Here is a 5,688-nt window from a genome sequence, read left to right as displayed (position 1 = left end):
CAATTAAGACCTCTTTCTAGACACTGGGCTATATCCAAGTCCTTATTCCCTCGGGGGGCAGCAGCTTCATTTTGTACTCCCCACTCTGGCCTTTGTTTCTTCACTTTCAACATGTAGAAATTTATAGAGTTTTGGTTTTTTTTTTTAAAGATTTGATGAAAGTTCATAATAATGCAATTGAAAAGGAAATTTAGTTATTCCTGACATATACATTTTAAAGTAATAACTAGAATTATGACTTATAGCATTATAAAAGAACATGTAAGATTTTTAGAACTTTCATGTAATATCTGAAACATTTATATTAACATATTTCCATACAAATAACCCAAAGAAAGTTTGTTTTTTTCTGTTTGTTTTATACTGCAGGTTCTTACTAGTCATCAATTTTATACACATCAGTGTATACATGTCAATCCCAATCGCCCAATTCATCACACCACCATCCCCACCATACCATGATTTCCCCCCCTTGGTGTCCATACGTTTGTTCTATACATCTGTGTCTTAACTTCTCCCTGCAAACCAGTTCATCTGTACCATTTTTCTAGGTTCCACATACATGCGTTAATATATGATATTTGTTTTTCTCTTTCTGATTTACTTCTCTGTATGACAGTCTCTAGATCCATCCACGTCTCAACAAATGACTCAATTTCGTTCCTTTTTATGGCTGAGTAATATTCCATTGTAAATATGTGCCACATCTTCTTTATCCATTCGTCTGTCGATGGGCATTTAGGTTGCTTCCATGCCCTGGCTATTGTAAATACTGCTGCAATGAATATTGGGATGCATGTGTCTTTTTGAATTATGGTTCTCTCTGGATATATGCCCAGTAGTGGGATTGCTGGATCATATGGTAGTTCTATTTTTAGTTTTTTAAGGAACCTTCATACTGTTCTCCATAGTGGCTATATCAATTTACATTCCCACCAACAGTGCAAGAGGGTTCCCTTTCCTCCACACCCTCTCCAGCATTTGTTGTTTGTAGATTTTCTGATGATGCCTATTCTAACTGGTGTGAGGTGATACCTCATTGTAGTTTTGATTTGCATTTCTCTAATAATTAGTGATGTTGAGCAGCTTTTCATGTGGCTCTTGGCCATCTGTATGTCTTCTTTGGAGAAATGTCTATTTAGGTCTTCTGTCCATTTTTGGATTGGGTTGTTTGTTTCTTTAATATGGAGCTGCATGAGCTGTATATATATTTTGGAGATTAATCCTTTGTCCACTGATTCGTTTGCAAATATTTTCTCCCATTCAGAGGGTTGTCTTTTGGTCTTGTTTATGGTTTCCTTTGCTGTGCAAAAGCTTTGAAGTTTCATTAGGTCTCATTTGTTTATTTTTGTTTTTATTTCCATTACTCTAGGAGGTGGATCGAAAAAGATCTTGCTGTGATTTATCTCAAAGAGTGCTCTTCCTATGTTTTCACCTAATAATTTTATAGTGTCTGGTCTTACATTTAGGACTCGAATCCATTTTGAGTTTATTTTTGTGTATGGTGTTAGGGAGTGTTCTAATTTCATTCTTTTACATGTAGCTGTCCAGTTTTCTCAGCACCACTTATTGAAGAGACTGTCTTTTCTCCATTGTATACCTTTGCCTCCTTGTCATAGATTAGTTGACCATAGGTGCGTGGGTTCATCTCTGGGCTTTCTATCTTGTTCCATTGATCTATGTTTCTGTTTTTGTGCCAGTACCATATTGTCTTGATTACTGTAGATTTGTAGTATAGTCTGAAGTCAGGGAGTCTGATTCCTCCCACTCTGTTTTTTTCCCTCAAGACTGCTTTGGGTATTCGGGGTCTTTTGAGTCTCCATACAAATTTTAAGATGATTTGTTCTAGTTCTGTAAAAAATGCCATTGGTAATTTGATAGGGATTGCATTGAATCTGTAGACTGCTTTGGGTAGTATAGTCATTTTCACAATGTTGATTCTTCCAATCCAAGAACATGGTATATCTCTCCATCTGTTGGTACCATCCTTAATTTCTTTCATCAGTGTCTTATAGTTTTCTGCATACAGGTCTTTTGTCTCCCTAGGTAGGTTTATTCCTAGGTATTTTATTCTTTTTGTTGCAGTGGTAAATGGGAGTGTTTCCTTAATTTCTCTTTCAGATCTTTCATCATTAGTGTATAGGAATGCAAGACATTTCTGTGCATTAATTTTGTATCCTGTAACTTTACCAAATTAATTTATTAGCTCTAGTAGTTTTCTGATGGCACCTTTAGGATTCTCTATGTATAGTATCATGTCATCTGCAAACAGTGACAGTTTTACTTCTTCTTTTCCAATTTGTATTCTTTATATTTCTTTTTCTTCTCTGATTGCCATGGCTAGGACTTCCAAAACTATGTTGAATAATAGTGGTGAGAGTGGATATCCTTGTCTCCTTCCTGATCGTAGAGGAAATGCTTTCCATTTTTCACCATTGAGAATGTTGTTTGCTATGGGTTTGTCATATATGGCCTTTATTACATAGAGATAGGTTCCCTCTGTGCCCACTTTCTGGAGAGTTTTTATCATAAATGGGTGTTGAATTTTGTCAAAAGCTTTTTCTGCATCTATTAAGATGATCATATGGTTTTTATTCTTCAATTTGTTAATATGGTTTATCACATTTATTGATTTACGTATATTGAAGAATCCTTGCATCCCTGGGATAAATCCCACTTGATCATGGTGTATGATCCTTTTAATGTGTTGTTGGATTCTGTTTGCTAGTATTTTGTTGAGGATTTTTGCATCTATATTCATCAATGACATTGATCTGTAATTTTCTTTTTCTGTAGTATCTTTGTCTGGTTTTGGTATCAGGGTGATGGTGGCCTCATAGAATGAGTTTGGGAGTGTTCCTTCCTCTGAAATTTTTTGGAAGAGTTTGAGAAGGATGGGTGTTAGCTCTTTTCTAAATGTTTGATAGAATTCACCTGTGAAGCCATCTGGTCCTGGACTTTTGTTTATTGGAAGATTTTGAATCACAGTTTCAATTTCATTACTTGTGATTGGTCTGTTCATATTTTCTGTTTCTTCCTGGTTCAGTCTTGGAAGGTTATACCTTTCTAAGAATTTGTCCATTTCTTCCAGGTTGCCCATTTTATTGCCATAGAGTTGTTGTAGTAGTCTCTTAGGGTGCTTTGTACTTCTGCGGTGTCTGTTGTAACTTCTCCTTTTTCATTTCTAATTTTATTGGTTTGAGTCCTCTCCCTCTGTTTCTTGATGAGTCTGCCTAATGGTTTATCAATTTTGTTTATCTTCTCCAAGAACCAGCTTTTAGTTTTATTGATCTTTGCTATTGTTTTCTTGGTTTCTATTTCATTTTGTTCTGCTCTGACCTTTGTGATTTCTTTCCTTCTGCTAACTTTGGGTTTTGTTTGTTCTTCTTTCTCCAGTTCCTTTAGGTGTAAGGTTAGATTGTTTGCTTGAGATTTTTCTTGTTTCTTGAGGTAGGCTTTTATAGCTATAAACCTCCCTCTTAGAACTGCTTTTGCTGCATCCCATAGGTTTTGGATCATCATATTTTCATTGTCATTTGTCTCTAGGTATTTTTTGATTTCCTCTTTGATTTCTTCAGTGATCTCTTGGGTATTCAGTAATGTATTGTTTAGCCTCCATGTGTTTGTGTCTTTTACTTTTTTTCTCCTGTAGGTCATTTCTAATCTCATAGCGTTGTGGTCAGAAAAGATGCTTGATATGATTTCAATTTTCTTAAATTTACTGAGGCTTGATTTGTGACCCAACATGTATCTATGCTGAAGAATGTTCTGTACGCTCTTGAGAAGAAAGTGTAATCTGCTGATTTCGGATGGAATGTCCTATAAATATCCATTAACTCTGTTTGGTTTATTGTGTCATTTAAAGCCTGTGCTTCCTTATTTATTTTCATTTTGGATGATCTGTCCATTGGTGTAAGTGAGGTGTTAAAGTCCCCCACTATTATTGTGTTACTGTCAATTTCCTCTCTTATAGCTGTTAGCAGTTGCCTTATGTATTGAGGTGCTCCTATGTTGGGTGCATATATATTTATAATTGTTATATCTTCTTCTTGGATTGATCCCTTGATCATTATGTAGTGTCCTTCCTTGTCTCTTGGAACATTCTTTATTTTAAAGTCTATTTTATCTGATATGAGTATAGCTATTCCAGCTTTGTTTTGATTTCCATCTGCATGGAATACCTTTTTCCATCCCCTCACTTTGAGTCTGTGTGTGTCCCTAGGTCTGAAGTGGGTCTCTTGTAGACAGCATATATATGGGTCTTATTTTTGTATCCATTCAGCAAGCGTGTGTCTTTTGGTTGGAGCACTTGATCCATTCATGTTTAAGGTAATTATCAATATGTATGCTCCTATGACCATTTTCTTAATTGTTTTGGGTTTGTTTTTGTAGGTCCTTTTCTTCTCTTGTGTTTCCCACTTAGAGAAGTTCCTTCAGTATTTGTTGTAGAGCTGGTTTGGTGGTGCTGAATTCTCTTAGCTTTTGCTTGTCTGTAAAGCTTTTGATTTCTCCATCGAATCTGAATGAGATCCTAGCTGGGTAATCTTGGTTGTAGGTTCTTCCCTTTCATCACTTTAAGTATATCATGCAACTCCCTTCTGGCTTGTAGAGTTTCTGCTGAGAAATCAGCTGTTAACCTTATGGGAGTTCCCTTGTATGTTATTTTTCGTTTTTCCCTTGCTGCTTACAATACTTTGTCTTTAATTTTTGCCAATTTGATTAGTATGTGTCTTGGCATGTTTCTCCTTGGGTTTATCCTGTATGGGACTTGCTGTGCTTCATGGACTTGGGTGGCTATTTCCTTTCCCATGTTAGGGAAGTTTTCAACTATAATCTCTTCAAATATTTTCTCTGGTTCTTTCTCTCTCTCTTCTCCTTCTGGGACCCTTATAATGCGAATGTTGTTGCATTTAATGTTGTCCCAGAGGTCTCTTAGGCTGTCTTCATTTCTATTCATTCTTTTTTCTTTATTCTCTTCCACAGCAGTGAATTCCAGCATTCTGTCTTCCAGGTCACTTACCATTCTCCTACCTCAGTTATTCTGCTGTTGATTCCTTCTAGTACAGTTTTCATTTGTTATTGTATTGTTCATCTCTGTTTGTTTGTTCTTTAATTCTTTAGGTCTTTGTTAAACATTTCTTGCATCTTCTTGATCTTTGCCGCCATTCTTTTTCTGAGGCCCTGGATCATCTTCACTATCATTATTCTGAATTCTTTTTCTGGAAGGTTGCCTGTCTCCACTTCATTCAGTTGTTTTTCTGGGGTTTTATCTTTTTCCTTCATCTGGTACATAACCCTCTGCCTTTTCATCTTGTCTGTGAATGTGGTTTTTGTTCCACAGGCTGCAGGACTGTAGTTCTTCTTGCTTCTGCTGTCTGCCCTCTGGTGGATGAGGCTATCTAAGAGGCTTGATGGGAGGGACTGGTGGTGGGTAGAGCTGACTGTTGCTCTGGTGGGCAGAGCTCAGTAAAACTTTAATCCACTTGACTGTTGATGGGTTGGGCTGGATTCCCTCCCTGTTGGTTGTTTGGCCTGAGGCAACCCAACACTGGAGGCTAGCTGGGCTCTTTGTGGAGCTAATGACAGACTCTAGAAGGGCTCACACCAAGGAGTACTTCCCAGAACTTCTGCTGCCAGTGTCCTTGTCCCCACGGTGAGCCACAGCGCCCCCCCCCCCCCCCCCCCCCC

Source organism: Monodon monoceros, unplaced genomic scaffold (genome assembly GCF_005190385.1).
Source record: "Monodon monoceros isolate NGI ecotype Baffin Bay Population unplaced genomic scaffold, NGI_Narwhal_1 Super_Scaffold_2, whole genome shotgun sequence".
NCBI lineage: Eukaryota > Metazoa > Chordata > Mammalia > Artiodactyla > Monodontidae > Monodon > Monodon monoceros.
The sequence above is the reverse complement of the archived record's forward strand: the minus strand, read 5'-3'. Positions refer to the sequence as shown.